This window comes from Schistocerca gregaria, chromosome 5 (assembly GCF_023897955.1).
Source record: "Schistocerca gregaria isolate iqSchGreg1 chromosome 5, iqSchGreg1.2, whole genome shotgun sequence".
Taxonomy (NCBI): Eukaryota; Metazoa; Arthropoda; class Insecta; order Orthoptera; family Acrididae; genus Schistocerca; species Schistocerca gregaria.
Window position 1 is genome coordinate 209,421,671 of NC_064924.1, and position 22,396 is coordinate 209,444,066.

General features: G+C 41.4%; 1 protein-coding gene across 3 annotated transcripts in view; it reads left to right on the top strand.

Moving 5' to 3' along the window:
* LOC126272349 (uncharacterized) overlaps positions 1-22,396 on the top strand; it is an 81,971-nt gene that overhangs the window by 53,756 nt on the left and 5,819 nt on the right. Inside the window, exons 5-6 of one of the 3 annotated variants that reach the window (XR_007549212.1) lie at positions 1,025-1,075; positions 1,166-1,275. The exons of 1 other annotated variant lie outside the window; for it this stretch is intronic. The gene's annotated coding sequence lies outside the window, so the exon portion shown is untranslated. Of the gene's footprint in view, positions 1-1,024; positions 1,076-1,165; positions 1,276-22,396 lie in introns of those variants that run through there. One more of the 3 variants, XM_049975154.1, reaches the window with a different exon arrangement.

Here is a 22,396-nt window from a genome sequence, read left to right on the forward strand (position 1 = left end):
CCTTGCCGGTCTAGGAATGGTAGAACGATGGGTTCGATGACGGTTTGGATGTACCGTGCACTATTCAGTGTCCCCTCGACGATCACCAGAGGTGTACGGCCAGTGTAGGAGATCGCTCCCCACACCATGATGCCGGGTTTTGGCCCTGTGTGCCTCGGTCGTATGCAGTCCTGATTGTGGCGCTCACCTGCACGGCGCCAAACACGCATGCGACCATCATTGGCACCAAGGCAGAAGCGACTCTCATCGCTGAAGACGACACGTCTCCATTCGTCCCTCCATTCACGCCTGTCGCGACACCACTGGAGGCGGGCTGCACGATGTTGGGGCGTGAGCGGAAGACGGCGTAACGGTGTGCGGGACCGTAGCCCAGCTTCATGGAGACGGTTGCGAATGGTCCTCGCCGATACCCCAAGAGCAACAGCGTCCCTAATTTGCTGGGAAGTGGCACTGCGGTCCCCTACGGCACTGCGTAGGATCCTACGGTCTTGGCGTGCATCCGTGCGTCGTTGCGGTCCGGTCCCAGGTCGACGGGCACGTGCACCTTCCGCCGACCACTGGCGACAACATCGATGTACTGTGGAGACCTCACGTCCCACGTGTTGAGCAATTCGGCGGTACGTCCACCCGGCCTCCCGCATGCCCACTATACGCCCTCGCTCGAAGTCCGTCAACTGCACATACGGTTCACGTCCACGCTGTCGCAGCATGCTACCAGTGTTAAAGACTGCGATGGAGCTCCGTATGCCACGGCAAACTGGCTGACAGTGACGGCGGCGGTACACAAATGCTGCGCAGCTAGCGCCATTCGACGGCCAACACCGCGGTTCGTAGTGTGTCCGCTGTGCCGTGCGTGTGATCATTGCTTGTACAGCCCTCTCGCAGTGTCCGGAGCAAGTATGGTGGGTCTGACACACCGGTGTTAATGTGTTCTTTTTTCCATTTCCAGGAGTGTAGAAATTGGTGATGCTGCTGAACTTCACATTCAGGGATCACAATTAACAGTACTTTTGAAATGTTTCAGACAATGAATGTTCAATAGTGCCAACATGAGCTATTGCCACCAGAGAACAGAGTATGTAATATTTTTTAGTCTCTCTAATAGGCATTAATGTTAATTATTACATAACAATAATATTAATTGATTCTGTTCTTTCTGTTCCAGATTTTCGTCCAGTATCTTGTCTTCAATGATATCAACATCAACAGGTTCTGATGCAAACTCTATCATTACAGGAGTTAAGAAACGATTCGAGTATTTCAGTCAGCATTTAAATAAAGATTTTAAAAAAATAATATGGCTGAAAAACAAATGTGGAACATTTTATCAGAAGAAAAATCTCTCAACACCACCCCAGATGAAATCAAGAAGTACTGGGCTGCAAGCACTGTGATATCACTTCTTGGTTCTTTTAAGTGTAGGATATGTTGGGAACTAATATATTAGATATCTAATGGCAGAGATCGGTTCTACAGTCTTAGAGTATGCCTCAAGGTGGTTGTTGCCAGCATCAGCGACAATTAAAAGACAACTGACAGACACTGGAAAGTGAGACCATTGTTGTCAATGACTAGGAAAGCACGTATGCAGCATGCTCACCCAGAAATGTTTTCTATTGATGAACAAATGGTGCCATTCCATGGGTAAGTCAGAGAGAACCAACTAATTAGAGGAAAAAGTTCTGGCCTGAAAAATGATGGACTCAAACATGAAGGAATAGGGTGGAGAGGGGGAGGGTGGGCGATGCTATTCCAGTCACAAAATGGCATGATAATTGTGCCTTTTATTTGGCCTCTACCTGCTGTGGAGTAAATCCTGTTTATCGAAGGTGGAGCAAACAGCAAGGTCAGTACAGAGAGATTTCTTGTTAACATGCTGTAAATATGAATAATTCTCATATGAGAGTTGAGGATCTTCCAAAGAGAGTCATTAGCAAATATGCCACAAGAGGTTGAATGAAGAAGTGGTCCATAACAGTACAACAGTATTTTTTTGTTTCTTTGTTTTTTAATTGCTGCATCATATGTCTAATACCCCCCATGAACCATGGACCTTGCCGTTGATGGGGAGGCTTGCGTGCTTATCGATACAGATAGCCGTACTGTAGGTGCAACCACAATGGAGGGGTATCTGTTGAGAGGCCAGACAAATGTGTGGTTCCTGAAGAGGGGCAGCAGTCTTTTCAGTAGTTGCAAGGGCAACAGTCTGCAGCTTTACTGTATGGTTAAATGATGATGGCATCCTCTTGGATAAAATATTCCGGAGGTAAAATAGTCCCCCATTCGGGTCTCCGGGCGGGGACTACTCAAGAGGACGTTGTTATCAGGAGAAAGAAAACTGGCATTCTACGGATCAGTGTGTGGAATGTCAGATCCCTTAATTGGGCAGGTAGGTTAGAAAATTTAAAAAAGGAAATGGATAGGTTAAAGTTAGATATAGTGGGAATTAGTGAAGTTCGGTGGCAGGAGGAACAAGACTTAGGATCAGGTGAATACAGGGTTATAAATACAAAATCAAATATGGGTAATGCAGGAGTAGGTTTGATAATGAATAAAAAAAATAGGAGTGTGGGTAAGCTACTACAAACTGCATAGTGAACATATTATAGTGGCCAAGATAGACACGAAGCACATGCCTACTACAGTAGTACAAGTTTATATGCCAACCTCTGCAGATGACGAAGAAATTGAAGAAATGTATGATAAGATAAAAGAAATTATTCAGGTAGTGAAGGGAGATGAAAATTTAATAGTCGTGAGTGACTGGAATTCAACAGTAGGAAAAGGGAGAGAAGGAAACATAGTAGGTGAATATGGATTGGAGCTAAGAAATGAAAGAGGAAGCCATCTGTTAGAATTTTGCACAGAGCATAACTTAATCATAACTAACACTTGGTTCAAGAATCATAAAAGAAGTCTGTACACATGGAAGAAGCCTGGAGATACTAAAAGGTATCAGATAGAGTATATAATAGCCAGACAGAGATTTAGGAACCAGGTTTTAAATTGTAGGATATTTCCAGGGGCAGATGTGGACTCCGACCACAATCTATTGGTTATGAACTGTAGATTAAAGCTGAAGAAATTGCAAAAAGGTGGGACTTTAAGGAGATGGGACCTGGATAAACTGACTAAACCAGAGGTTGTAGAGAGTTTCAGGGACAGCATTAGGGAACAATTGACAGGAATGGGGGAATGAAATATTGTAGAAGAAGAATGGGTAGCTCTGAGGAATGAAGTAGTGAAGGCAGCAGGGGATCAAGTAGGTAAAAAGACAAGGGATAGTAGAAATCCTTGGGTAACAGAAGAGATACTGAATTTAATTGATAAAAGGAGAAAATACAAGAATGCAGTAAACGAAGCAGGTAAAAAGGAATACAAACATCTCAAAAATGAGATCGACAGGAAGTGCAAAATAGCTAAGCAGGGATGGCTAGAGGACAAATGTAAGGATGTGGAGGCTTATCTCACTAGGGGTAAGATAGATACAGCCTACAGGAAAATTAAAGTGACCTTTGGAGGAAAGAGAGCTCAGATGGAAACCCAGTTCTAAGCAATGAATGGAAAGCAGAAAGGTGGAAGGAGTATATAGAGGGTCTACACAAGGGCGATGTACTTGAAGACAATATTTTGGAAATGGAAGATACGATACTGCGCGAAGAGTTTGACAGAGCACTGAAAGACCTGAGTCGAAACAAGGCCCCGGGAGTAGACAACATTCCATTAGAACTACTGACGGTCTTGGGAGAGCCAGTCCTGACAAAACTCTACCATCTGGTGAGCAAGATGTACGAGACAGGCGAAATACCCTCAGACTTCAAGAAGAATATGATAATTACAATCCCAAAGAAAGCAGGTGTTGACAGATGTGAAAATTACTGAACTGTCAGTTTAATAAGTCACAGCTGCAAAATACTAATGCGAATTCTTTACAGACGAATGGAAAAACTGGTAGAAGCCGACCTCAGGGAAGATCAGTTTGGATTCCGTAGAAATGTTGGAACACGTGAGGCGATACTGACTTTACGACTTATCTTAGAAGAAAGATTAAGGAAAGGCAAACCTACTTTTCTAGCATTTGTAGACTTAGAGAAAGCTTTTGACAATGTCGACTGGAATACTCTCTTTCAAATTCTGAAGGTGGCAGGGGTAAAATACAGGGAGCGAAAGGCTATATACAATTTGTACAGAAAGCAGATGGCAGTTATAACATTTGAGGGGCATGAAAGGGAAGCAGTGGTTGGGAAGGGAGTGTGACAGGGTTGTAGCCTCTCCCCGATGTTATTCAATCTATATATTGAGCAAGCAGTAAAGGAAATTTGGAGTAGGTATTAAAGTCCAAGGAGAAGAAATAAAAACTTTGAGGTTTGCCGATGACATTGTAATTCTGTCAGAGACAGCAAAGGACTTGGAAGAGCAGTTGAATGGAATGGGCAGTGTCTTGAAAGGAGGATATAAGATGAACATCAACAAAAGCAAAACAAGGATAATGGAATGTAGTCGAATTAAGTTGGGCGATGCTGAGGGAATTAGATTAGGAAATGAGACGTTTAAAGTAGTAAAGGAGTTTTGCTATTTGGGGAGGAAAATAACTAATGATGGTCGAAGTAGAGAGGATATAAAATGTAGTCTGGCAATGGCAAGGAAAGCATTTCTGAAGCAGAGAAATTTGTTAACCTTGATTATAGATGTGTCAGGAGGTCGATTCTGAAAGTATTTGTATGGAGTGTAGCCATGTATGGAAGTGAAACGTGGACAATAAATAGTTTGGACAAGAAGAGAATAGAAGCTTTCGAAATGTGGTGCTATAGAAGAATGTTGAAGATTTGGTGGGTAGATCACGTAACTAATGAGGTGGTATTGAATAGGATTGGGGAGAAGAGAAGTTTGTGGCACAGCTTGACTAGAAGAAGGGATCGATTGGTAGGACATGTCCTGAGGCATCAAGGGATCACAAATTTAGCATTGGAGGACGGCGTGGAGGGTAAAAATCGTAGAGGGAGACCAAGAGATGAATACACTAAGCAGATTCAGAAGGATGTAGGTTGCAGTAGGTACTGGGAGATGAAGGAGCTTGCACAGGATAGAGTCACATGGAGAGCTGCATTAAACCAGTTTCAGGACTGAAGACAACAACATGTCGAATACAAGAATGCTGCACTTTAAGAGAAGTGGGAAAGGAAACAGTGTGAACAATCTCTACATTAATGAAGAAGAAGGTGAAGAAAGGGAAGGGGAGAATGAAAAGAAGAAGTTTATTCAGCACCATTACTGGCCAAAAGATATAAACGTGCTTTGCACCTGCCATTTCTGGCTACAGAAAAAAAGAACAGATTGAGATGCAGAGGACTGGCTTGCAACAATGTAAGAATCCAGTTCTGTACCCTCATATGTCATTCCCTAGTGGTCAATGTGTCCTATACTCTTACACACCACCTACCACAGACCATCCACAGGCCTTTCATACTCTATAGGGCCATGTGTGAAATTACTGAGTAGTGTTCTATGTGGGCACGGCGCTAGTAACCACCGGTCTTCTCACATGAATGGCCACAGCCCACAACTAAACTGCAGACTTGACCATCCAGTTGTGAACATGCAGCACACAACACAAATGACTTCAACAGCTGGTTCACTATGCAAGCTATTTAGATACTCCTACTAGTTTCTCTGAACTATACGGGTGGAATTGTCACTGTAGATTACGCTGTGCTCTCATAATCCTCCTGGCCTAAACCTCTGCTAAATATCCCACCGTGTCACTGAATTTTCCCCCTCTCGTCCATCCCCAACTCCCCTTGCCCTTCTATATTGTGTGCTGTATTGTACTACTCTTCCTCTTTCCACCCCTTTCACTCTTCCCTTCATGTCCCTCCCCTCCTTTCCTCTCCTTCCTTCCCCCCCCCCTCTCTCTCTCTCTCTCTCTCTCTCTCTCTCTCTCTCTCTCTCTCTCTCTCTCTCTCTCTCTCTCTCTCTCTCTCGTATATGCGCTACCCTCTGAACTCCTTTCTTCTTGCGCAGCCATTGAGTCATCGCCTCACACCATCTCCTTGCCTTGTGCATCTTTCCCTACCCTCTCTGCACCTCCACCTACCCAGGCAACTGCCCATGATAATCGACAAACTTTAATATCCTTAGACAGCTTGTTAATTATGAAAAGCAAGAGCTTGGGCATGAAGACCACATGTTACATATTTTATGTATGAGAACTCATTTTGTTCTGGGAGTGCATTGTCCTAATTGCTGACCCAGAATCCATTACAATGAATGTTGATCATAATTAAATGTACTTTCAACAAGTTTCTGTGTGGTTTCACAACAGTAATGCGACAGTCTTTCATCATTACATTTCAGAAATCAAAGAGAAACACCAACAAATGGTGGCAGTGAGCCAGCTGCTAGTTTTAGGGATGATTACGATGTGTTCACACAGTAGAAAGTCGGTATCTGTAGTACATATGTGCTAGGTAATGACAACAGGAGAAGGTTGATTCTATTTGCAACATCTGGAAACATGATGGTAGGTTCAACATTGTTCCTATACAAATTAATTAATAAGGTAACATGGACAGCACCAGATCGACCACGTACAAATTGATGCAAGGCACAAGTCAGACTTGCTGGATGTGAGGAGTTTAAGAGGTCCAAATATAGATATGGATCACTCCCTAGTCTGGGCATGGGTGCGAGCAAGAATATCCAATGCAGGACCCAGGACACAGAAATATAGTATCAGCCTTAGAATCAGAGGAAGCAAGGGAACGAAACCAGGAGAGAATAATTCAGGTCCTTGAAAATGCTGGAGACTGTGACAACATTTAAGATCAATGGTAAAAGATAGTGCACACAGCAGCAAGGAAGATACTTGGGAAAAGTATAAAGCAAACAGGAACCATGTGGTTTGATACCTGACATAAAACAGTAACAAATGATAAAAATGAAGCATAGAGAAGGATATTGTAACCACATTGTACCAGGAGGATAATGGAGAATTGAAAAAGGACCCATCAAAGGAAAAAGAGGGAGTGGATGAAGGCAACTATTGAAGAAATGGATGTGAAGCAAGGAAATTTCATAGAGAGGTGAGTAAGACAAGGAAACCTATCAGGATGCAGAACAAACTAATAAAAGACGAGAACGGTAAAATTATAAGTAAAGAGGAGGAGATATGTTTGAGGTGGCATCACTACTTTGATAAACTCCTTAATCCATTATCAGTTGTACCAATGGACCCAGCAGAAATACAGGAGGAAGAGGACCGAGATAACAGTGTGGACCCACCAACATAGAAGAAATGAGAACTACAAGGAGGCTGTGAATTGGAAGTGAATGTCCTGAAATTGGTTAGTCTAATCTGGGAAGAAGAGGCAGTGCCCTCAAACATGGGAAAATGGAATTATATGCCCTACGTTAATTGAGCAACGGTGATTACAGGCAGACAGACTATCCATAGAATCTCCTGGCAATGGCATATCAACTAAATAGCAGAAACAGTTCTTTTCAGAGCTCATTAACAAGAAACATTGGACCAACTATCAGACTCCTTCAACTGAATATCGAAAGCATTAGCAGGGCAACAATATCGATGTCATCGCCATTCAGGAAACTCGTGTTTCCAGTGAAGAAATATTCCAAAGCCGAGGTCAAATTCCTGGATATTCTGCACTTGGTGTAACTTACCACGAGGTGTATGGAATTGCTACGTCTGTCCGTAACAACATAAACAAAGCTTCACTGATTCCTGTAAGTGTGGAGGCAGATATACATTCAGTTGTCATACAATTGCACGGCATTACTATAACAAATGCTTACAAACCACCCAAAACAACATGGCCAGATTTTGTCCTACACACAGCAGAACATCCTGCAATTTACACAGGAGACTTCAATAGTCACCACGAACTTTGGTAGTACTCTCAAAATAATGAAATTGGGAGCATGGTTGCAGAATGATGCCACAGATCAAGGCACTTTCAGGTCAGCTGCTTGGGACAAGGATTCAAATCCTGACTTATGCTTTGTTAGCTGCAACGAAACTGAATTTCCCATCAACACCACAAGGAAAGTGATAGGTGCCTTTCCTCACAGACCTGTAATAATACAAATTGGTTGCACGGTACCTGTCATACGATCAACTCCGCATGCTCGATGAAGTTTTCAGTGGAACTGGATAAGACCATTCAATGGATACCTCCATCACATAATAACTATCAACACTTCATTGGTGCAGTAACAGCAACAGCTAAAAAGCGTATGCCAAGAGGATACCGAAAAGAATATGTTCCAGGATGGAATGATTAAAGTGAAACACTGTACAAACACTTCCAGCAAAGTGGTGACCCAGAGATAGCTATGGAACTGTTGTCCAACTTGGACATGTCTCGGAGGCAGAAACAGTTGAAAATATGGACTTAACACACTCGAGCAGGAAAGCATGGAGTCTTCTGAGAAAACTGGGAGGAAGTGCACCAGCATGCAGAAAAAATTCTGAAGTAACACCAGACCAAATTGCTTCCCACATCATTACTACCTCAATAGTACCTCCCGACAAGAAACATACAAGACATATCAGACAACATCTTCTGAAAAAGAAGGCATCTCCCTCTTCTGAGTATACCCATCCCTTCAGAGGTTCAGACATTGACTCTGGACTGAAGGACCTGAAACCTCTTAAGGCACCTGGATTCGATGGTATCCATCCATAATTCCTGATCCATATGGGAGGAAAGGCTAAGACGCAATAAGATAGAAAGGTATCGCCCCATTGCCCCACATAGCTGCTGCTACAAGCTTTTTGAAAGGCTAATATATAACAGAATAAGTAGTGCTATCCTAGCGAACGTTCCAGTTGATCAGGCAGGCTTCAGACCAGGGCGTAGCTGCTGCGACCAAGTATTGTCTCTCACATCCTTCATAGAGTCAGGATCCTAAATGAAGCAGAAAACATCTGTGGCATTTGTTGATCTAACTGCCGCCTTCGACTCTGTGTGGAGGGAAGGCCGTATCTACAAATTTCTCCGCATCATACCCTGCAGAACAATGGCTCGACTAATTAACAGCACGCTAAGTGATCGGAAGTTGCAGGTAATCACTGGAAGCAACATAAGTAAGGAGAGGAAACTGAACAACGGATTGCCTCACGGATCAGTTCTGTCACCCTTACTGTTCAACCTGTATCTATCTGATCTGCATGACACTTCATCCAGAAAATACTGCTATGCCAATGACCTGGCTCTAGCCGTAAAACATCAGTAAATGAAGACAACAGAAGATATTTCTAGCCAATGACCTGTCTGCATTAGATAATTACTTCAAAATCTGTGGACTCCAACCCAGTGTGAGTAAAACATAAGTGTTTTGCTTCCACCTGAATAACCGGTTGGCGAACATAAAACTGGAAGTAAGTTTCAGAGGCAGAATTCATCATAATTGGAACCCAAAATATCTTGGTGTCATCCTGGATCGTACACTATGCTTCAAACAACACATTCTTAACTTAGCTCAAAAGTTGAGGACTCAAAACAACATCCTCCATAAGTGATGTGGAACTACCTGGGAATCTTCAGCAACCACCCTGCGATCTTCAGCTCTGGGCTTGGTGTACTCGAGTGCTGAGTATTGTGCACCTGTTTGGGCAAACAGTCATCATACAAGGCTTGCTGAATACAACAATGCGCATAATATCTGGCACAATCAGATCTACACTAGTTTATTGGCTTCCACTGTTAACCGGTATAATGCCTCCTGATCTATGCAGATTTTGTACTGCTCTTATGAGAGAATTCCACAAGATCTCCAGGAATTCTAACCTAGCCGTGCATAGCGACCTGCCACTTTTAAATCGTAAGAGACTGAAATCACACCATTCAACTCTGTACGATGCTGCTGACATGGTTGCTAAGGATTTCAAACCTCTTGAAGAATGGAAAGGTCGGTGGGAAGCAGTAACAGATGTGTACCTGCATAACATCATCTCAGGTGCTAAACTCCCAAGTGGATTCGACCTACCACGCAAGACCTGGACTACTCTCAACAGAATCCGTACTGGCCCTGGCTGATGCAGGGATGCTCTCTTTAAGGGAAGAAGCTGCCTGATCCAGCCTGTTACTGTGGGGCTCCATACCAGACTGTTCACCACCTTGTCAGTGAATGCACGATTCGATCCTTTCACGTCACCAAAGAGGACTTTCTGCTAGCAACTCCAGATGCAGTGCGCTGGATATTCAGTTGTAAAGACACTTAAGTTTCTTGTGTGTCACTATGTACATATGTATATGTAATTTAATTTTATGATATGTCTGTATTAGCCATACGCTAAATAAATAAAAATATGCCCTATATATTAGAAAGGAGACAAGATGGAATGTGGTAACTGTAGAGGGATCACACTGCTTAATCTGGGATATAAAATCCTCTCTAATTTGCTGTGCGACTGACTCCTACCAATAACACAGAGGGAAATGGGGTTGTACCAATGTGGGTTTATCCCCAGTACGTCAACTGTTCACCAGATGTTTACCCTAAGACAAATTCTGGAAAAAAAAAAAACAACAAAGGAATGTGGGGTCAGAACATATGATCTTTGTATTGATTTTAAAGAAGTGTATGATAGTATAGACAGAGAGCTGCTATATCAAGCTCTAGGTGAACTGGGTATTCCAAAAACCTGACAAATTTGGTAAGAATGACAATGAGAGGAGCGCGAGGTAGCATAAAAATTGGAGGGATGTTGTCCAGTACTTTGGATATTAAAAATGGAGTACAGCAGGGTGATGCACTGGCATGCCTCCTATTCAACACCACCTTGGAGAAGGTGACGAGAGAAGCAAAAAATCGTAAATAGAGGAATGATTTTTCATAAATTTGTACAGATATTGGCCTATGCAGAGGACATAGACATAGTAGCAAGAACTCTGATGGCAATGGCAGACACAGTCACTGCGGTTGAACAGGCCGGCAGGAAATAAGAATAAATATCAACTAGCAGAAAACAAAATTCCTAGCTGCTGGGAAAGCACACAGGGAGAGAATGCCAGCCAAATTAGAATGGGTAGATACACCATTGAAGAGTGGTTCATTTCAAGTATCTGACTTCGACTGTAAATGGGTTTAATTTTAAACAACAAACAGCCTAAATGATACCTCTAATCAAATAAATCAGGAACCAACTGCAGCCAATAAAGGTTATTTTGCCTTAACAAAGCTTGTATCTTCAAGGCTCCTGCCTAGAACCACTAAACTAACAATCTATAAAACACTGATTAGACCATGCTTACATATGCCTCTGAAACATGGGCTCATCCAGTAAAGTATGCTGTGTTGCTGGATGCATTCGAGATTAAGATAGTCAGGAGAATCATCAGCCCTGGAGATGCAACCATGAGTTGTATGCTATCTACAAAGATCAACCTGTTAGAAGAATTGTGAAGTCATCTAGACTGAGATAGGCTGGACACGTGGCACAGATGAATGTTACGGAACTACAAAAAAAAAATTTACAGGTAAAGTCAGGTGGATAGACAGGATGTGGTCGACCAAAAAGTAGATGGGAGGGTGAAGTCATAGAAGAACTTCAGCAGATGGTGTACAGAAACTGGAAAATTCTAGCAAGGGACTGGGATAAATTGAAGAAGATAGTTGAAGAGGCCAAGACTCATCAAGAGTTGTAGAGCCACATCTACATCCTTACTCCGCAAGCCACCTGACGGTGTGTGGCAGAGGGTACCGTGAGTACCTCTATCGGTTCTCCTTTCTATTCCAGTCTCGTATTGTTCGTGGAAAGAAGGATTGTCGGTACGCTTCTGTGTGGGCTCAAATCTCTCTGATTTTGTGGTGTCACTGCCAGACACCACACTTGCTAGGTGGAAGCCTTTAAATCGGCCGCAGTCCGGTAGTATACGTCGGACCCGCGTGTCGCCACTATCAGTGATTGCAGACCGAGCGCCGCCACACGGCAGGTCTAGAGAGAGACTTCCTAGCACTCGCCCCAGTAGTACAGCCGACTTTGCTAGCGATGGTGCACTGCCTACTTACGATCTCATTTGCCGAGAAGATAGCATAGCCTTCAGCTACGTCATTTGCTACGACCTAGCAAGACGCCATTATCAGTTACTATGGATATTGCGAACTATGTACTGTCAAGAGCGACGTTCGTCATTAATGGATTAAAGTTAAGTATTCCACCAGCTACGTCCGTTTTTCTAAATTATAATTTCCTTGTCCTGTTTCAGACCTCACGCCAGCCAGGGTGAGCTAAATCGCATGCCTTTCAGCCTCCTCTAGTAACATGGTGTTGGCTCTCCTGCCAACCACAACAGATTTTATCCTCATGGTCTCTTCATGAGATTTACCTAGGAGGGAGCAATATACTGCTTGACTCTTCAGTGAAGGTATGTTCTCGAAACTTTAACAAAAGCCCGTACCGAGCTACTGAGCGTCTCTCCTGCAGAGTCTTCCACTGGAGTTTATCTATCATCTCCGTAATGCTTTCAGGATTACTAAATGATCCTGTAACGAAGCGCGCTGCTCTTCGTTGGATCTTCTCTATCTCTTCTATCAACCCTATCTGGTACAGATCCCACACTGCTGAGCAGTATTCAAGCGTACTGTAACCTACTTCCTTTGTTTTTGGATTGCATTTCCTTAGGATTCTTCCAATGAATCTCAGTCTGGCATCTGCTTTACCGACGATCAACTTAATATGATCATTCCGTTTTAAATCACTTCTAATGCATACTCCCAGATAATTTATGGAATTAAATGCTTCCAGATGCTGACTTGCTATTTTGCTGCTAAATGATAAGGGATCTATCTTTCTATTTATTCGCAGCTCATTACACTTGTCTACATTAAGATTCAATTGCCATTCCCTGCACCATGCGTCAATTTGCTGCAGATCCTCCTGCATTTCAGTACAATTTTCGATTGTTACAACCTCTCGATACACCAAAGCATCATCTGCAAATAGCCTCAGTGAACTTCCGATGTCATCCACAAGGTAATTTATGTATATTGTGAATAGCAACGGTCCTATGACACTCCCCTGCAGCACCTCTTACTTCGGAAGACTTCTCTCCATTGAGAATGACATCTGCGTTTTGTTATCTAGAAACTCTTCAATCCAATCACACAATTGGTCTGATAGTCCATATGCTCGTACTTTGTTCATTAAACGACTGTGGGGAACTGTATCGAACGCCTTGCGGAAGTCAAGAAACACGGCATCTACCTGTGAACCCGTGTCTATGGCCCTCTCAGTCTCGTGGACGAATAGCGCGAGCTGGGTTTCACACGACGGTCTTTTTCGAAACCCATGCTGATTCCTACAGAGTAGATTTCTAGTCTCCAGAAAAGTCATTATACTCGAACATATTACGTATTCCAAATTTCTACAACTGATCGACGTTAGAGATATAGATCTATAGTTCTGCACATCTGTTTGACGTCCCTTCTTGAAAATGGGGATGACCTGTGCCCTTTTCCAATTCTTTGGAACACTACGCTCTTCAACAGACCTACGGTACACCACTGCAAGAAGGAGGGCAAGTTCCTTCGTGTACTCTGTGTAAAATTGAACTAGTATCCCATCAGGTCCAGCGGTCTTTCCTCTTTTGAGTGATTTTAATTGTTTCTCTATCCCTCTGTCGTCTATTTCGATATCTACCATTTTGTCATCTGTGCGACAATCTAGAGAAGGAACTACAGTGCAGTCTTCCTCTGTGAAACAGCTTTGGAAAAAGACATTTAGTATTTCGGCCTTTAGTCTGTCATCTTCTGTTTCAGTACCATTTTGGTCACAGAGTGTCTGGAAATTTTGTTTTGATCCACTTACCGCTTTGACATAAGACCAAAATTTCTTAGGATTTTCTGCTAAGTCAGTTCATAGAATTTCACTTTCAAATTCATTGAACGCCTCTCACATAGCCCTCCTCACACTACATTTTGAATTTTTGTTTGTCTGCAAGGCTTTGACTACGTTTATGTTTGCTTTGAAGTTTCCTTTGCTTCTGCAGCAGTTTTCTAAATTGGTTGTTGTACCATGGTGGCTCTTTTCCATCTCTTACGATCTTGTTTAGCACATACTCATGTAACGCATCTTGTACAATGGTTTTGAACTTTGTCCACTGATCCTCAACACTATCTGTACTTGAGACAAAACTTTTGTGTTGAGCAGTCAGGTAATCTGTAATCTGCTTTTTGTCACTTTTGCTAAACAGAAAAATCTTCCTACCTTTTTTAACATTTCTATTTACGGCAGTAACCGCTTTATGATCACTGATTGCCTGTTCTGCATTAACTGTTTCAAATAGTTCGGGTCTGTTTGTCACCAGAAGGTCTAATATGTTATCACCACGAGTCGGTTCTCTGTTTAACTGCTCAAGGTAGTTTTCAGATAAAGCACTTAAAAAAATTTCACTGGATTTTTTGTTCCTGCCACCCGTTATGAACATTTGAGTCTCTCAGACTATATCCAGCAAATTAAAATCTCCACCTAGAACTATAACATGGTGGGGAAATCTATTTGAAATATTTTCCAAATTATCCTTAAGGTGCTCAGCCACAACAGCTGCTGAGTGAGGAGGCCTATAGAGACATCCAATTACCATGTCTGAGCCCGCTTTAACCGTGACCTTCACCCAAATTATTTCGGAACTCCGTTAATTTCCTTCGATACTATTGCACTTCTTATCGCTATAAACATGCCTCCCCCTTCATTGTTCAGCCTGTCTCTGCAGTATACATGCCGCGGAAGAGGAAGTAGTTCACATGATAGCTTCACAGAGACAGAACAAGCATCAGTGACAAATGAAGGATGCTTTTCACACAAAGGTCCACATTTTACAAAGAGGAAAGTTCTCTTCCATCACACTAAAATGTCATCACTGATCATGGACTGCTGCTGTGAAAGCTGTATTAACTTCATTCAGAACTGCTTCTTCATTTGTGGCCAGCGAAGAAGTGGATGCATGACAAGGTTCACATCAAATGATGATGCAGTACTTACATTGAAACAGACATTTTTTTCACAGGTAGACTAATTGAGTGTTGCTGAAAGTGGAAAAGTGTTAAATTAATATATTTAGTTCATGGAGTGTTTACAGAGATAAATTTCTTGATGCACCCTACAGGGCAATTAAATCGGATTATTGCTCACAAGGATGTGCTATATTATTGTTCAGGATGGATGTTCTTGCCATTTAAAGGTTCTAGAAAAAATGAAACTTCATGTGAGAACACCACTACCAAGATTAACATTACCTAATTTTAAGTTATTGTGTGGTTTGTTCATCCTGTACTCAACTATCACTATGTCTTTTAATCACAGGCATACTATGGGTGCTGTATGAATGGGCCACTTAGTCTTTAAAGTTGTGGTGGCCTATTGGTCTTCTCACAGCCATTGCACGAGTGATGCAACAACTACCTCATTTTGAGGAAAACTGCTGCTTCCAGATTCAGTTTGTAATGGGAGACTGTATTGATGTTAAAAATTTGAACTAGATATGTTGAAGGGGAGAAAGATTGTTGGGTAAAGGTAATATGCAATTGGTGAAATGGCAAAAGTTCTTCAACTTCATCTAAATTTGATCTTACAGTTTAATGTAAATTTGACTTGTTACCTGAAGAAGGAGGGGAGGAGCCTCACATCTGGCTGTAGGTCACAATAGGGTGCAGCAGACTTCCAGCAAAGAAAGTGTAGGTCGTTACCAAAAGAGATTAGGACGAAGGGAGTTTTGCTGCTCAGTAGTAGCTAAGGCAGGGGTGTAAACCAGGTGGCACAGGACGGATAAGGAGTGGGGTACTAGGTCACAAATACTGTGGAATCAAGTGCTAGACTTATCCAAGTGACAGAGGACATGAAATTCAGGCAGAGATTTTGACAAAGAGGGACAGGTTATTATAAAAGGTGGTGCAGGGAAAAGCCTGGCTAAAGACAGAATTTGCAACATTAGAGATGACATGGATGAAACAGAAGTAGCAATTACACACACAAATGTGAGTTTTTTGGAGGTACTTCAGCACCATGACCAGTTCTGGGTTAACGCTGCTGTGAGCCGGTGAACACTTGAGTCGAGCAGGCTACTGGTGACTGACTGAAATCTCATATGAGTGCAGCACCTGTTGCTACAATTGGGAGATAGCTGTATACTACACACGGCCTACACCTGAATAAGACAGGGAAATATAAGTTGGCTGTGTTTCCTGTAGAAAATGTATGGAAGAGCCACCATCACACAAAGGAAGATCTCTGTGGGTACCAGTATCAGAGGTGTACCCTTTTTAGGTTAGAATCGGGATTCAGGCACACTATTGTGAAAGAAGTTAAAATAACAGAAGAGCCCCACAAAATGCTTAATAGTGTACAGAAAAGTGAGGTTATCTTATTTTATCGGAATATCAGAGGACTGATTAATGAGGTAGAAGAACTTCTTGTCTGGAAAATTCAGAGATATCTGAAAAGATAGACATCATGTGCCTGTAAGCACCACATAACCATGGGTTTAGATAAGTTACATATAAAAGATTACACTATTGCAGCTTATTGATGCAGAACTAACACATAAAAGGAGGAGTTGTTACATAGACAGGGTGTCTATAAAATGAATATCCGGTTTTTAAAGCTTTATAATATTTATTAAATTAAACTTACAGTTATAAATAATATGTCAAATGAAAGAGAAACTCAAACAGTTTTACCATGAATCTTATAAATGTTTAACGTGAGCACCATATGTCACACGGTACACATCAAACCCAAACGTTGATAAGTGTAGCAACAGCTGCTTCAATCCGGTTTCTTAATTCAGTGAGGTCTGCCAATAGTGGAGGCATGTGCACAAGATTCTTGATGAAGCCCCAAAGGAAAAAATCACGTGGCATTAGGTCAGGTGAACATGGAGGCCATGCAAAGCAAGCCCTGTCATTGGGCCCCTTGCAGCCTATCCAGCACTTGGGTACAGTGAAGTTCAGCCAATCACATACTTCGCTATACCAGTGAGGTGGCGCACCATCTTGCTGGTGCCAAACACAACTGTTTGAGTTGCTCTTTCATTTGACATATCATTTCTAACTGTAAGTTTAATGTAATAAATATTATAAAGCGTTAAAACTCCAATATTCACTTATAAACACCTTGTATCAAGACAGAACACAACTTAAAAAACATAGGATCAATACATAGAAGTGTGTGTGCTTGTGAATTAATACTGAAAAATAGTTCACTTTTAATTGTAATTGTATATAGACCCTGCAGGAAATTTTGATTTTTTATGAGGAATCTGGATTCCTTACTATCTTACCAAACAATGGGAAATCTAGGTAGAAGGATCAGCAATGTAGGAAAAGATAGGTAGCTACTTACCGTAAATAAGACTCATTAAGTTGCAGACAGGTGCAATTAAAAGACACTGTCACAAAGGCTTCTATGACTGCCAACTCCGGCAGCTCGTACCAGAATGCATCTGTCATGTGGGATGAAGCAGCAATCTGGAGGAAGTGGAGAAGGGGGAGGGGGAGGAATAGTAGTATATGGATGGGAGGAGAGAGGAATGCTCTCTACAGAGTGTGTGGGGACCAGAACGCCTACAGGCTCAGTGTCAGGAGGTTATGGGGCAGGGAGATGGGGAAAAATGGAACAAAAAAGGAGAGAAGCAGGGAAACATGGGTGGGTGCATTGGCAGTTTACACTCTACCAGACAGCGGTCCTCTTACCTCCCACTTGTACACTACTACTCCCACCCCTTCCCTACCCCTCTGGATTGCTCCTTCCATCCCACATGAAACTTGCATTCTGGCCCGAGCTGCTGGAGTTGGCACTCATATGTGCGTGAGGTGTGCTTGCTTGTATATATGAATGGTGCATGTTTCTCTTTTGCTGGTGAAGGCTGTGGCTGGAAGTTTTGTGTAAGCGTCTTTTAATTCTGCCTAACTGCAACTTAATGTGTCTGCTTGACGGTAAGTAGTGATTTATCTTTTCCTACATTGTTACAGTGGTATCTGTCAGACAGTAGCAAACAGTCAGGGTCTGTAGTGATCTCAGTGCCAATTTTCTAATAGGGAAAATTACTAGAAATCTTATTTGGATCCCACATCTTGATCTCAGTGATTAACTTTCCAACATGGGTGGTCTAGAATAGTGACCCTAATTGATGTTTGTTTGATGAAGCACCCAGATTAATGTTTTCTTTGCAGTATTGATACTACTTAGTGGAAATCAGAATAATTAACGATTTTCCAGAACAAATGTTTTGAAGAATAGTTCTCCAGAGATGACCTGCGATAAAATTTATAATGAACCAAATGCTGGCGTAAAATTTAGCGTAATCCATGATAAAGTCATATCATTATTAGAAAAGGGCTTTCCACATAGCTAATCAGAAAGCAACCTTCTAAAGAACCACAGCTCAGTAGAGGGTTTAAAGTATCTTGTAAAAGGAGAAGGAGAATGTTCTATAGGCAAGAAGAAGTAGAGATCCTGCAGTAGTTGCACTACAAAAGCTACGAAAAATTACTAATAAAAGTTATTTAAGGATCAAGGAACATTCACATGAAGTCAGAAATCAGTAATGCCGAAAAAAGACATAAGGCTATATGAAATCGTAAAGTGAGAGACAGGACAACAAACCACAGAACAGGATATTGAACCATATGGAAGGGCTATAAATGTTGATCTACAGGTAGCAAATACATTTGGTAATCATTTTTTAAATATAGTAGAAAACATAGGGAGCAAACAGTTTAAGAGAAAAATCACAGCAGTATGTTGTAAAAGCAACGCCCCTAAAATTCAGCCATATTATGAGTGTATCACCAACTTCTGCTACTGAAATTAAGAAAATTTTATATTTTCTCAAAAATAAAACCTCATTTGTTATGGTGGTGTTTTCAATACAGTACTAAATATTTGATTCCATAAAAGCCCTGTAATCTCAAATATGTAATGCGTCACTAACTCAAGGCATTTTTCCAGAGACTGAAATGCACTGTTGTTAAACCTTCTATAACAATGATTATAGGACAGTTGCAAATAACTACTGACCTATTTCAGTAATGACATCTTTTCCCACAACCTCTGAGGTAGTGAAGTATTCTAGAATAGTATCTCACCTGAGCAAAAATAATTTCCTCAGTAAACCAGTTTGGATTGCAGAAGAGTTGCTCAACTGCGAATGCCATTTACGTATTCACTCACCAAATTTTAAAAGCATTAAACAACAAAATAGCACTGGTTGGTATTTTCTGCGACCTATGTAAAGCATTAATGTGTGAATTACAATATTATCCTACATAAACTGAGGCTATATGGGATTGATATAGCCAACTAATGTATAAGGTCATATCTAACCAAAATAAGTAGAAAGTAGTACTTAATAATTCAATGAATGCAGTCTGGGGGACATTATTTTCGCTGGGCAGAAATCACATACGATGTTCCCCAATGCTCAATCTTGGGCCCACTATTGTTCCTCATATATGTAAACAGTCTCCTGTCTAATTCACAACGAGCAGAATTAGTTATTTTTGCAGATAACACTAGTATTGTAATTAATCCAAGCATACATACAGCAACAAAAATATTGGTAAACAATATTCTGGAAAGTATCACCAACTAATTTTCTGTGAATGTCTTTGTCCTCAGTTTTAAAAGAGGCAACATGTTCAGTTCTGTGCAACTAGGGATACTGTTGTTGTTGTTGTTGTTGTTGTTGTTGTTGTGGCCTTCAGTCCAGAGACTGGTTTGAGGCAGCTCTCCATGTTACTCTATCCTGTGCAAGCGTCTTCGTCTCCCAGTAGCTACTGCAACCTACATCCTTCTGAATATGCTTAGTGTATTCATCTCTTGGTCTCCTTCTACAATTTTTAACCTCCACGCTGCCCTCCAGTACTAAATTGGTGATCCCTTGAAGCCTCAGAACTTGTTCTACCAACTGATCCCTTCTTCTAGTTAAGTTATGTCACAAATTTCTCTTCTCCCCAACTCTGTTCAATACCTCCTCATTAGTTTTGTGGTCTACCCATCTAATATTCAGGATTCTTCTGTAGCACCACATTTCGAAAGATTCTATTCTCTTCTTGTCTAAACTATTTATCGTCTATGTTTCATTTCCATATGTGGCTACACTCCATACAAATACTTTCAGAAATGACTTCCTGACATTTAAATCTATACTCGATGTTAACAAATTTCTCTTCTTCAGAAACACTTTCCGTGCCATTGCCAGTCTACATTTGATATCATTTCTACTTCGACCATCATCAGTTATTTTGCTCTCCAAATAGCGAAACTCATTTACTACTTTAAGCGTCTCATTTCGTAATCTAATTCCCTCAGCATCACCCAATTTAATTCTACTATGTTCCATTATCCTCGTTTTGCTTTTGTTGATGTTCATCTTATATCCTCCTTTCAAGACACTGTACATTCCGTTCAACTGCTGTCCCAGGTCCTTTGCTGTCTCTGACAGAATTACAATGTCATCGGCAAACCTCAAAGTTTTTATTTCTTCTCGATGGATTTCAATTCCTACTCCAAATTCTTCTTTTGTTTCCTTTACTGCTTGTTGAGTATACAGATTCAATAACATTGGGGATAGGCTACAACCCTGTGTCACTCCCTACCGAACCACTGCTTCCCTTTCATGCCCCTAGACTATTCTAACTACCATCTGGTTTCTGTACAAATTGTAAGTAGCCAACTACCATCTGGTTTCTGTACAAATTGTAAATAGCCTTTCGCTTCCTGTATTTGTCCCCTGCCACCTTCAGAATTTGAAAGAGAGTATTCCAGTCAACATTGTCAAAAGCTTTCTCTAAGTCTACAAATGCTAGAAACTTAGGTTTGCCTTTCCTTAATCTATTTTCTAAGATAAGTTGTAGGATCAGTATTGTCTCACGTGTTCCAACATTTCTACGGAATCCAAACTGATCTTCCCCAAGATCAGCTTCTAACAGTTTTTCCATTCGTCTGTAAATAATTCGTGTTAGTATCTTGCAGCTGTGACTTACTAAACTGATACTTTGGCAATTTTTCATACCTGCTAACACCTGCTTTCTTTGGGATTGGAATTACTGTATCCTTGCTTAAGTCTGAGGGTATTTCGCATTTCTTATGTATCTCCCTCACCAGATGGTAGATGTTGTCAGTGCTGGCTCTCCCTAAGCTATCAGTAGTTCTAATGGAATTTTGTCTACTCCTGGGGCCTTATTTTGACTTAGATCTTTCAGTGATCTGTCAAACTCTTCACGCAGTATAATATCTCCCATTTCATCTTCATCTAAATGCTCTTCAATTTCCATAATATTGTGCTCAAGTACATTACCCTTGTATAGACCCTCTATGTACTCCTTTCACCTTTCTGCTTTCCCTTCTTTGCTTAGAACTGGGTTTCCATCTGAGCTCTTGATATTCATACAAGTGGTTCTCTTTTCTCCAAAGGACTCCCTAATTTTTCTGTAGGCATTATCTATCTTACCCCTAGTGAAATAAGCCTCTACATCCTTACATTTGTCCTCTAGCCACCCTTTGCTCAGTCATTTTGCACTTCCTGCCGATCTCATTTTCGAGACCTTTGTATTCCTTTTTGTCTGCTTCATTTGCTGCATTTTTATATTTTCTTCTTTCTTCGATTAAATTCACTATTTCTTCAGTTACCCAAGGATTTCTACTAGCCCTTGTCTTTTTACCTACTTGGTCATGTGCTGCCTTCACTATTCCAACTCTCAAAGCTACTCATTCTTCATCTACTGTATTTCTTTCCCCCATTCTTGTCAATCATTCCCTAATGCTCACCCTGAAACTCTCTGCAACTTCTGGTTCTGTCAGTTTATCCAGGTCCCATCTCCTTAAATTCCCACCTTTTTGCAGTTTCTTCAGTTTTAATCTAAAGTTCATAACCAACAGATTGTGGTCAGAATCCACATCTGCCCCTGGATATGTCTTACAATTTAAAATGTGGTTCCTAAATCTCTGCTTTACCATTATATAATCTATCTGAAACATTCCAGTGTCTCCAGGCCCCTTCCACTTATACATCCCTCTTTCATGATTCACGAACCAAGTGTTAACTATGATCAAGTTGCGCTATGTGCAAAATTCTACCAGGCGGCTTCCTCTTTCATTCCTAACGCCCATTCCATATTCACCTACTGCTTTTCCTTCTCTTCCTTTTCCTACTATCGAATTGCAGTCACCCATGACTATTAAATTTTCGTCTCCTTTCACTATCTGAATAATTTCTTCTATCTCATCATACAATTCACTAATCTCTTCGTCATCTGCAGAGCTAGTTGGCTTATAAACTTGTACTACTGTGGTAGGCATGGGCTTCATGTCCATTGTGGCCACAATAATGCATTCATTATGCTGTTTGTAGTAGCTTACCAGCACTCCTAACTT